The 13605-nt window shown below is 45.5% G+C and overlaps 1 protein-coding gene across 4 annotated transcripts in view; it reads left to right on the forward strand.

The window, feature by feature from the left end:
• PHF2 (PHD finger protein 2) overlaps positions 1–13605 on the forward strand; it is a 234392-nt gene that overhangs the window by 131002 nt on the left and 89785 nt on the right. The window lies entirely within an intron of this gene.

A 13605-nucleotide genomic window follows, 5' to 3' on the forward strand; every position in this document is an offset into this window, starting at 1 on the left:
ACACAGTGACGTCACAGTACACTGATAAACACTGAGGAGATGTGACACACAGTGACGTCACAGTACACTGATAAACACTGAGGAGATGCTGCACACAGTGACATCACAGTACTCTGATAAACACTGAGGAGATGCTGCACACAGTGACATCACAGTACACTGATAAACACTGAAGAGATGCTGCACACAGTGACATCACAGTACACTGATAAACACTGAAGAGATGCTGCACACAGTGACATCACAGTACACTGATAAACACTGAAGAGATGTGGCACACAGTGACATCACAGTACACTGATAAACACTGAAGAGATGTGGCACACAGTGACGTCACAGTACACTGATAAACACTGAGGAGATGCGGCACACAGTGACATCACAGTACACTGATAAACACTGAGGAGATGCGGCACACAGTGACATCACAGTACTCTGATGATAAATACTGAAGAGATGCTGCACACAGTGAAGTCACAGTACTCTGATAAACACTGAGGAGATGCTGCACACAGTGACATCACAGTACACTGATAAACACTGAGGTGATGCTGCACACAGTGACATCACAGTACACTGATAAACACTGAAGAGATGCTGCACACAGTGACATCACAGTACACTGATAAACACTTAGGAGATGCGGCACACAGTGACATCACAGTACTCTGATGATAAATACTGAAGAGATGCTGCACACAGTGAAGTCACAGTACTCTGATAAACACTGAGGAGATGCTGCACACAGTGACATCACAGTACACTGATAAACACTGAGGTGATGCTGCACACAGTGACATCACAGTACACTGATAAACACTGAAGAGATGCTGCACACAGTGACATCACAGTACACTGATAAACACTGAAGAGATGCGGCACACAGTGACATCACAGTACACTGATAAACACTGAGGAGATGCGGCACACAGTGACATCACAGTACACTGATAAACACTGAGGAGATGCGGCACACAGTGACGTCACAGTACACTGATAAACACTGAGGAGATGCGGCACACAGTGACGTCACAGTACACTGATAAACACTGAGGAGATGCGGCACACAGTGACATCACAGTAAACTGATAAACACTGAAGAGATGCTGCACACAGTAACATCACAGTACACTGATAAACACTGAAGAGATGCGGCACACAGTGACGTCACAGTACACTGATAAACACTGAAGAGATGCGGCACACAGAGACATCACAGTACACTGATAAACACTGAAGAGATGCTGCACACAGTAACATCACAGTACTCTGATAAACACTGAAGAGATGCGGCACACAGTGACATCACAGTACACTGATAAACACTGAAGAGATGCTGCACACAGTGATGTCACAGTACACTGATAAACACTGAAGAGATGCGGCACACAGTGACGTCACAGTACACTGATAAACACTGAGGAGATGCGGCACACAGTGACATCACAGTACACTGATAAACACTGAAGAGATGCGGCACACAGAGACATCACAGTACACTGATAAACACTGAAGAGATGCTGCACACAGTGATGTCACAGTACACTGATAAACACTGAAGAGATGCGGCACACAGTGACATCACAGTACACTGATAAACACTGAGGAGATGCGGCACACAGTGACGTCACAGTACACTGATAAACACTGAAGAGATGCTGCACACAGTGACATCACAGTACACTGATAAACACTGAAGAGATGCTGCACACAGTGACATCACAGTACACTGATAAACACTGAAGAGATGCTGCACACAGTGACATCACAGTACACTGATAAACACTGAAGAGATGCGGCACACAGTGACATCACAGTACACTGATAAATACTGAAGAGATGCTGCACACAGTGACATCACAGTACACTGATAAACACTGAAGAGATGCTGCACACAGTGACATCACAGTACACTGATAAACACTGAAGAGATGCTGCACACAGTGACATCACAGTACACTGATAAACACTGAGGAGATGCGGCACACAGTGACGTCACAGTACACTGATAAACACTGAAGAGATGCTGCACACAGTGACATCACAGTACACTGATAAACACTGAGGAGATGCGGCACACAGTGACGTCACAGTACACTGATAAACACTGAGGAGATGCTGCACACAGTGACATCACAGTACACTGATAAACACTGAAGAGATGTGGCACACAGTGACGTCACAGTACACTGATAAACACTGAGGAGATGTGGCACACAGTGACGTCACAGTACACTGATAAACACTGAGGAGATGTGGCACACAGTGACGTCACAGTACACTGATAAACACTGAAGAGATACGGCACACAGTGACGTCACAGTACACTGATAAACACTGAGGAGATGTGACACACAGTGACGTCACAGTACACTGATAAACACTGAGGAGATGCTGCACACAGTGACATCACAGTACTCTGATAAACACTGAGGAGATGCGGCACACAGTGACATCACAGTACTCTGATGATAAATACTGAAGAGATGCTGCACACAGTGAAGTCACAGTACTCTGATAAACACTGAAGAGATGCTGCACACAGTGACATCACAGTACACTGATAAACACTGAGGTGATGCTGCACACAGTGACATCACAGTACACTGATAAACACTGAGGAGATGCTGCACACAGTGACATCACAGTACACTGATAAACACTGAAGAGATGCGGCACACAGTGACATCACAGTACACTGATAAACACTGAAGAGATGCGGCACACAGTGACATCACAGTACACTGATAAACACTGAGGAGATGCGGCACACAGTGACATCACAGTACACTGATAAACACTGAGGAGATGCGGCACACAGTGACATCACAGTACACTGATAAACACTGAGGAGATGCGGCACACAGTGACGTCACAGTACACTGATAAACACTGAGGAGATGCGGCACACAGTGACATCACAGTACACTGATAAACACTGAAGAGATGTGGCACACAGTGACATCACAGTACACTGATAAACACTGAAGAGATGTGGCACACAGTGACGTCACAGTACACTGATAAACACTGAGGAGATGCTGCACACAGTGACATCACAGTACACTGATAAACACTGAGGAGATGCGGCACACAGTGACATCACAGTACACTGATAAACACTGAGGAGATGCGGCACACAGTGACATCACAGTACTCTGATAAACACTGAGGAGATGCGGCACACAGTGACATCACAGTACTCTGATAAACACTGAGGAGATGCGGCACACAGTGACGTCACAGTACACTGATAAACACTGAGGAGATGCGGCACACAGTGACATCACAGTACTCTGATAGACACTGAGGAGATGCGGCACACGGTGACGTCACAGTACACTGATAAACACTGAAGAGATGCGGCACACAGTGACATCACAGTACACTGATAAACACTGAAGAGATGCGGCACACAGTGAAGTCACAGTACTCTGATAAACACTGAGGAGATGCTGCACACAGTGACATCACAGTACACTGATAAACACTGAAGAGATGCGGCACACAGTGACATCACAGTACACTGATAAACACTGAGGAGATGCTGCACACAGTGACGTCACAGTACTCTGATAAACACTGAGGAGATGCTGCACACAGTGACGTCACAGTACACTGATAAACACTGAAGAGATGCTGCACACAGTGACATCACAGTACACTGATGAACACTGAGGAGATGCGGCACACAGTGACGTCACAGTACACTGATAAACACTGAAGAGATGCTGCACACAGTGACGTCACAGTACACTGATGAACACTGAGGAGATGCGGCACACAGTGACGTCACAGTACACTGATAAACACTGAGGAGATGCGGCACACAGTGACATCACAGTACTCTGATAAACACTGAGGAGATGCTGCACACAGTGACGTCACAGTACACTGATAAACACTGAGGAGATGCTGCACACAGTGACGTCACAGTACACTGATAAACACTGAGGAGATGCGGCACACAGTGACATCACAGTACACTGATGATAAATACTGAAGAGATGCTGCACACAGTAACATCACAGTACACTGATAAACACTGAGGAGATGCGGCACACAGTGACGTCACAGTACACTGATAAACACTGAGGAGATGCTGCACACAGTGACGTCACAGTACACTGATAAACACTGAGGAGATGCGGCACACAGTGACGTCACAGTACACTGATAAACACTGAAGAGATGCGGCACACAGTGACGTCACAGTACACTGATAAACACTGAAGAGATGCGGCACACAGTGACGTCACAGTACACTGATAAACACTGAGGAGATGCGGCACACGGTGACGTCACAGTACACTGATAAACACTGAGGAGATGCTGCACACAGTGACGTCACAGTACACTGATAAACACTGAGGAGATGCGGCACACAGTGACGTTACAGTACACTGATAAACACTGAAGAGATGCTGCACACAGTGACATCACAGTACACTGATAAACACTGAAGAGATGCGGCACACAGTGACGTCACAGTACACTGATAAACACTGAGGAGATGCGGCACACAGTGACATCACAGTACACTGATAAACACTGAGGAGATGCTGCACACAGTGACGTCACAGTACACTGATAAACACTGAGGAGATGCGGCACACAGTGACGTCACAGTACACTGATAAACACTGAGGAGATGCTGCACACAGTGACGTCACAGTACACTGATAAACACTGAAGAGATGCGGCACACAGTGACGTCACAGTACTCTGATAAACACTGAGGAGATGCTGCACACAGTGACGTCACAGTACACTGATAAACACTGAGGAGATGCTGCACACAGTGACGTCACAGTACACTGATAATAAACAATGCCCATGTTGTTTGGTTCTAGACTTCTTTATATGTTAATTTAAGAAGTGTTATTTTTGTTGCTGAAAATAAGGCTTTATAAGGTAAAAAAACAAAAAAAAAAACAGCTCCTGACTTTTTTAGCTGGCTCCTAGATTCCAAGGAAATTTGTCAAGCCCTGGTATAACTGATGCACAGGATCCGTTTTATTTTTCCTATTTTTGGCTACATCCACACGACCGTTGTGTGTTTTGTGATCTGCAAATTACGGATCCGCAAAACACGGATGGTGTCCGTGTGCGTTCCGCAATTTGCAGAACAGCATGGACAGCCATTAATTTAACTGCCTATTCTTGTCCGCAAAACGGACAAGATTAGGACAAGTTATATTTTTTTTTTGGACCACGGAACGGAGCAACAGATGCGGACAGCACACGGAGTGCTGTCCGCATCTTTTGCAGCACCATTGAAGGGAATGGGTCCTCATCCAAGCTGCAAAAACTGCGGCTCGGATGCGGACCAGAACGGCCGTGTGCATGAGGCCTTTTTCTTTTCTTCTGACGGATCAGAAAAATAACGCTCCCTTACCAAAGTCCTGAAGTGTGAATTAGGCCTTAGGGTCTGTTCAGACATGTCGGATTTACATATTTCAGATTCAACACACATTTACTTCAGGATCAGCGGCAGAAATCCGAGACCCAGATGTGCGGCGGATCCACGAAGGAAAAGCCCCCGATACGCCAGCATTTTTGCGAGGCATCTGTGGGAATAAGCATGCTACGTACTCCCATAGTTTCCTGCAGTGCTGACAAAAGTTTGTGCAGAAATTGCCAGTCACATGTGAATATCATTGCGGAAATCACTTTGACATGCGGGAATTTGGATTGTCGTTGGATTTAAAGGGGTTTTCCGCGATTTTTTTTTTTTACTGTTGAGAGAAAGCATCCAAAGCAGAATATGATCCGAAGTTTAGGGAAACTTCGATTCTAAACTAATCCGATTTTCCTTGCGCTTCGTGGTAACAAATCTGTTTTCCTGAAATGGCGGCTGCATGTGTTAGAAAATGAAAAGAAGTGTAGAGGAGACAATCCTGGGAACGCAAGATCTCCTATAATGCCGTGCAGAAACCCTTTTAATTGGAATTGAAGAAATCTGCACCGAATCCGCCACATCCGCCTTATAATAATACGAAAATAATCAATTCACGTGAAAATGCATAATAGAAGCAGGTTAAATCAGAGCAGGATGTACAGTACAGCTCCATCATTATCAGGAAATGCAGACTGACCTTGCCTGGGGGCAGCGATGGGCAGGGTGGGGGGCCGCTTGAAGGGCCTGACACGTCTGTTTTAGTAAATGACTTGTATTCCCCATTTTCACAACTGTGGAACATCTTTTCTTGGAACTCTACACTATTCCATCACTCTGTTATTCCTCCCAGAAATGCATGGAAAACCAAATTGACTTCTGGGTGTTACCAGTTGGGTGCAGATCACTATCACGCCATCCAGTGTCGCCAGTATCAGACTGGAGACTCATTCCTTCTACAGGAGGAACGTCAACACCCAGTTGACAATGTATGCATACCTTTCTAGGAGGAATAATAGAGGAATGGCCATACGGAGTTCTAATAAATTGTGCTTTAGATGTATTATTTCATGGGTAATATAATAGAAGTATTTACTAAAATAGACAGGTGAGGAGCGGTGACCCAATCGTAGAAGGTGTATAGAGGTGACTTTGGGGAGATGCGGCTCATTCACTCACATCCTGGCTCTTTCTCGTCTGGTAGTCGTCTTTGGTCATCTATTGTGCGACGTGTAATTACTTGGTGGAGGATGCGGTCATCTGATCGTGGACCAATTCTAGATTATCCATCCTAGAGATGGTTATGTTTAGGGTCTTCTCTACTTTAGCAACCTCCGCCGTAGGGCTCGTACACACAAACTGCAAAGAAAAAGTGGGTCAGTCAGCACATCCCAATGCGCAGGGGCACGTTGCTACGGCTGAGAACAACACTGTAATACAAAACATGCAATGCAACCGCTCTGCAAACCAAATAAAGTACAAAAATGCATAATAACTGCTAATGCTATACTTATAGATTAGAGATGCTTGGCAAATACATTTTGTACAAAATTATTTGAGCCCGTCTGCCGCACGTCAAGGCGATCTCTGTAAGACGGATCCTAACACTAAATACTACCCTTTATTGCATGTTTTGTCTCGTACACACAACCGTTGCTGTTTTTGCAGTCTGGAAATTTAGGATCCGCAAAACACGGATACCTGGTGTTTGTGTTCTGCATTTAGCGGAATGGAACGTCCTGCCCTCTATAGAACTTTCCTATCGTTGTCCCTAAAACAGACAAGAATAGGACACGTTCTATATTTTTGCTGATCTTCTGCTGGATCTCAATACCAGAATTAACAATGCAAGTGTGAAAGGAGCCTTAGGGAGAGTTGACATCACAGTTTATTTTTCTGTTCTTCTGATCCGTCAGAAGAACCGAAAAATATAGGGAAAAAAATGGATCCTGTGCATCAATTAAGCACATTTGGCTTCTGTTTGAGCCAATCTATCTGAGATCCTTTTTTTATTTAGATGGGAAAATAAGTCCTGTATGCAGGGGCGTAACTACCATAGCGGCAGACCATGCGACTGCTATGGGGCCCAGGGCAAGAGGGAGTCGAAAAAATAGCCCAAGGGTCACTGAAAGGGGTTTAGGCGGAAACCCCTCTGTCCTGTGTGTGTGTGTGGGGGTGGGGGGATGGTTTGATCCTTGCTATGGGGCCCTTACTTCTCTATGTACGTCACTACCTGTATGCAGTACGTTTTCTGTTAAAAAAAAATGGATCTTAGACAGAAATGGCTCAAACAGAAGCCAAATGTGCTTATTTGATGCACAGGATCCGTTTATTTTATATTTTTATGACGGATCAGAAAAATAATGGTGATGTGAACTCTCCCTTACCCATGTACTGAAGTGTGAATTAGTCCTTAGGGTATGTTCAGACATGTCGGATTTACATATTCCAGATTCAACACACATTTACTTCAGGATCAGCCACAGATTTGCGGTGGATCCACAAAGGAAAAGCCCCGATACGCCAGCATTTTTGCACGGCCTCTGTGGGAATACGCATGATGCTACGTACTCCCACAGATTTTTTCCTGCAGTACTGACAAAAGTTTGCACAGAAATTGTCAGTCATGTGTGAATACATTGTATAGCGACTGGGTAAGGGCTTGAATTGTTTCTGGTAGCCCGAAACGCGTAGACAAGACTTTTGTAATTGTAACTGGATGTGATTTTACCACAAGTAAAATACATTTTTCCTTTACCGAAGTGGAGCTGGATTCCTTGAACCCTTTTGCATTGTGTTACCCGGGCCTGACACGGGTCCTCCGTGCACACAGGTGAAGGTGGGGCAGGTGAGAGCTGCTGAACTTTCCTTTTTTCCCCATAGCGACTGGGCTTTGTATCACAGCTCAGCCCCACTCACTTCAAAGGGGCTAAGTGCCTAGGTCATGTGACCGATAAAACGTCACATGGCCTAGGCAAAGCTGCGAGAAGGCTGCGGCGCTGCGCCATCTCCTTATACAGCTGATGGGCGCGGGTGCCAGGTATTGGACCCCCTCCGATCTAATATTGATGACCTATCCTGAGGATAGGTCATCAATAGTAAAAGCCCGAAGACCCCGTTTAAAAGAAAACAGAACATTGTAGGGCATTACTCCTGTCCTACAAGTATGAAAATGCTATAAAATGGTCTACGTTTTTCCTTTAGCAGATGCCCATTCCCCCAGGTACTCCTATAGGTACAGTACAGGTATACTGTCTAAAGCAGTGCTAGCGTTATACTCAGCTATGTACAGTGAACTCCATTAGACTACCTAGCATCACTTTTCTAATAATCTACTAATAATAATCTATTTGGGAAATGTCTACACTTTACATGTCTTCAGCCAAACCTATGCATTTTGGCAGGACCGGACCGCCATCTAATGTTTATGGTGGTGTCTCATCCCCGACAGTAAGGCCCATTTCAGACGAGAGAGTGTCACACTCCGGACTCGCAGCGTGAGTATGCAACAGCACCCGTCCGGCCCTTCCGGCACTGACCGGGTCACATAGCATTATATTGATTTATAATGCTATGTAACCCTTAGAGGTCTGGAAGCTGTCAGTGTTATCCAATACATTCCAGAGCTGTAAAGGTTACATCACATCATAAATCAATATAATGCTATGCGACCCTGGCAGTGCTCCGGAGGTCAGGACGGGTGCTCTCCCTGACATGCGCTGCGAGTCCGATGCGTGGGACTTGCTTATGTGAAAGGGGCCTAAATGTCAGGAAAAAGAAGGGTGGGGCATGTTTCTGACAGCAGCAGGCCGAGCATGCATGTGTATGGTTGGAGGGGCAGTGAAAGAAACAGCTCAACAATTGCTTGCCCTTGACCTCTGGAAGATGTTGGCCACTTACGATGAGCGAATCGATTTGTACGAGTTTCCCCCCTGGCACTTGAACAGTCTCATGAATAGTCATTGCTCCGAGGGCGGAAGTAGAGCATCTGTGTTTGCACTGCTACTCGGAGCAGCGGCACAGGTGCGATATTGGGTAGGGGGCTTCGTTAGCAGCAGGGACAGCCCCTTGCAGGGGAAGAACTCATTATGATGAACAAATCAATTCTCTCATCTCTAATGACCATCACAGGACACAGGACGGTTTGGGCCTACAGGCTCCGGAGACATATATGATCTTTTGCGCGCCCCCAGAGCAATGTATGGGCGGTAGAAGGAGGAACCCGCCTTTCACCTAGAGCCAAAAAAAAATAAATGAAAAAGGGATAATAAATTATTACAGTCCTATACCGCATGCAGTTATTTTTTTAATGCATTGCTGGAATATTTTTTTTTTTTCTTTTTTTGTGTATTTTCTGATTCACATTTAGTTTATCCAGTTTGGTGGGTCCTGTTAGAGCAGGCCCAGATTGATGTATTTTGTATAGTAGCTTGTGCGTCCCACGACTAAATTGCCTCTTAGCTGCCTGAGCAAACTGACCGTCACAAGAGTCATGAATCAGTGTGAGCACGGCTCCCGCCTGTCCATAAAGACCAGCTGCAGAGAAAATGAAAGCCTGCCTTATTTTGACATTGCCACGGTCAGGTTGGACAGGCAGAAGCCGTCATCACTCAGGTAAACCCTGAGGTAAATTATATGTACCGGCAGTCTGTGCCTGTATGGACAGACATAGCATATCGGCAGGATTTTTTACTATAAGTTTTATCCTTTCAGTCTATAGCATATATAGGAGCGTTGCCTGATCTGTAAGACTCCTCACACCGTTTAGGCACTCTCCATAAGGAGATATAACATCCCCCATATCCTGACCTAGGCCTCTCACCCAGTTAAGCCAGTATTGTCTGCTCCTCACTGATGAGGGGCAATAACCCCAAAACAGCCATCTGCAGATGAGGTGCTGGCTTATTTATTATCCAAGTCATGACTCAAGGCCTATTTAAAAGGGTTGAACATTGACTTATAGGAAAGCTGCCTTACATCTGGTGGCATAGGGGGTAGAGCTTGGTAAGAGCTCATTTGCATAGCCGTTTTCCAGAATTCCCAGAGGAGCGTTGCCTGGCCTATAAGACTCCTCACGCCATCTAGGTGCTCTCCTTAAGGAGATATGGTATCCCTTTAGCAGCCGCTGTAATACATGCAAATTTTGCTGCGGATTGCGTCAAAACCCGCTATGAAGTTTTGTGAACTTGGCCTAAATGTAGTGATTCTAAAACTATTGAAGCATGTTTTCTGCCACCTGGTGAGAAGCGTTGCTGTTCTGTACATATCTATGCTGGGGCTCCAGGATGGTAACCTGTATAGGTGTCACAGAATGAACCACGTTGTGGTTTTAGGCCCTGCTGGTCTGGTGTCCAGGGATGCCCCACTCCATTATAGCTAGATTTACACAAATGGCTTTTTCCATTAAGGGCATCCACTGGATAGGTGACAAATGATAGCTGTGGTGCACCCTTGTGTGGATGGAGCGGTGGTGCACATGCGTGGTTACGACTCCATTTGCTTCTATCTGACTGATGGAGATAGCCAAGTGCTGTATTCAGCAGTCCCCTGGAAGTAGATGGTGCGGTGGTCACGCATGCCCACCACCACTCCATTCACATGAGGGACTCTGGGAACCATGTTCTGGTGTCCAGCGTGGGGGTAAGGGGGGTCCCAGTAGTCAGACCTCCAGAAATCATAGATTTATCACCTATTCTGTAGATGGGTGATACATTTTGTTCATGGATCCTCATGAAATATATCTAAAAGATTTTCCCCTTCTAATAGCTAGAAGACTTTTCACAACGTAGAATTTTTGAGGTTGGAACTACATATGGCTAATACAACAAGAAATTCTTCTGACGCCAAGGTCATAACTAGGCTCAGTTCCCTACCTAAACGCTATATGTAAATACTGCGTTAGGCCTTATGCATATGTATAGCGGCCCTGTACGGTATGGGAACCGGTCGTGTGCACACCGTATCATGGATGTGGACCCATTTATTTGAATGAGTCCGCAATCTGGAAGGAGCGGTGCGGAACGGATGCATGGAACCCCAGTGTTATCTCTCTGTGCCTGTTTCATGTTCTTTTTTTTTGGGGGTGCGGACGGATCATGGACCCGTTCAAGTTGAATGGGCAACCACACGGATGGTTCCCGTGCATTGCAGACTGCAAATTACAGTCCCCAATGCACGGAACGGCCGGCACACGTTCTTCTGCATGAGGCCTTATGCTGTAGTACTAAATATAAAGAATCATTTAGAAACTTTATGACTACAGGATTTTCCGGGAGTATTTAAGTTTTCAAGTATCCCCAATAAGCCCCTGTCACATATGTGGCCTATTGAAAGATTCATACTTACCTGCTCTCCGGTACTGTTCACTGCTCAGCTTTACTTCTGGCTGGGTATGGACATAGTCACCTGTTCCGCTGCACCTGATGACCAGGTCACATGGCACTTCTCTTCTGAAAAACCTGCTTCCGCCGATGTCACTTCCTTCACCAGGTTTCCCACCAGTGCCATGGACGGGATGTCACTTTGGCCTCATGCACACGGCTGTTGTGCGGCCGTTCGGTGCATTGGGGACCACAATTTGCGGTCCCCAATGCACAGGCAACATCCGTGCAGCGGGCTGGACCCATTCAACTTTAATGGGTCCGTGGTCTGTCATATTTATTTGCAGTGCGGAACAACGGAAAGAAACACCCTGGATGCACTCCGATGCTTGGTGCACACGGCAGGAGGCCGCGGATTTCCAACCCGCCGTTTGCGGGCCGCAATACGGCCGTGGCCGCCCAACAGCCGTGTGGATGAGGCCTTCCACTGTGAACGGTTCCAAAACTGTTCCGCTTGCATTTGCAGCTTAGGCAGGGAACGTGGTGAAGGACACGATTAGTAGGATTTTCAAAAGAGGAGCATCCCATGACCAGGTTCCCAAGTAGTCGCTCCACTCAATTTCGGGACAGTAAGTATATTACAAAGTTTTTGGGAGCCTAAAAACCCTTTAATAGGTAGGAGTCTACAGTTTACAATCCTCATAATAATGTCTCACGCTGTGGAAGACCCAACATGTGCAGTACATGGACGTGTCCATTCATTGCAATGGGCACTGTGTAATGTGTAATAAATATCTGAGTGTTTAATATTGATGACCTATCCTCACTATTAATATCAGATTGCGGGGTCTAATCTGCTTTTTGAGGAGGCTGCAGTACTCCAGTGAGTGCTGCGGCCTTCTCGCAGCTTACCGAGCACTGCACCCTCTATTGGATAGCGGCTGTGCTTAGTATGGCAGCTCACTGAGCCTCGGCCATGAGACTGATAACTGTGATGTCACTGGCCTAAGGAGCCCATCTGATACTGGCGACCTGTTCTGAGGGTAGGCCATCAATATCAAGATCCTGGACAAACCCTTTGATGATACAGGTCAGGTGAACTTGTTCCCCCATAGATGACATCTGGTCAGTGAGGGTCTGGCAGGACAATAAAATAAAAAATGAACGAAAAAGGAACCCCACCACCACCAATAATGTTTTTTTTTTTTTTTTTAAGTTTTCCGTTGGTGGTCATTGTGTTACTGATTTCCTCGCACTCAACGCACACACAGATACGTCTAAAGCTGAAGAATCATTTAAGCGTTTGGCCTCTTCTGACTCTGAGAATTTCTATTTTACGACTCTGTATAATTTTAATGCTTCCTCTAAAGTTTTGTGACTTGATTTGGCAAAAGGCAATTATCTTGTATTGGATAATAATATGTAAAATGCAGCACAAAACAGAAACGGGCTGTCACATTCTGCATCGATCTGCATAGCGGTAGCTTCAGAGACGAGTAATGACTTATAATGTCCATGTATTTCATCTGTAGCCTAAATATCGCCCGGGTATAATTGGTGATTATATTGAGGTCATATTCTCCAGTATTTATCCGTTTACCCAGTTGGCTTCCATTTTGAGATTTTTGGATAATCGATCAGGACACTCATGGGGATTCCGATTCCCGTCCGGCAGCCTTCAAAACAATATACTTCAGTTGTGTTTGGTTACTGCACAGGCCAGGGGATTTCATTACTTGAGGGTATGACATCACTGTTCTTCACCGTATATAAGCGATGTCATAACTACTCACTGAATACAATCATATGAAGGGTTCATCTTATTCGGCTTGTGCTCTATTATTTTTTTTTAACATTAGATTTTACATCTTACAATATGGTTCTGAC

This window comes from Bufo gargarizans, chromosome 7, assembly GCF_014858855.1.
Source record: "Bufo gargarizans isolate SCDJY-AF-19 chromosome 7, ASM1485885v1, whole genome shotgun sequence".
In the NCBI taxonomy this organism is placed as follows: domain Eukaryota; kingdom Metazoa; phylum Chordata; class Amphibia; order Anura; family Bufonidae; genus Bufo; species Bufo gargarizans.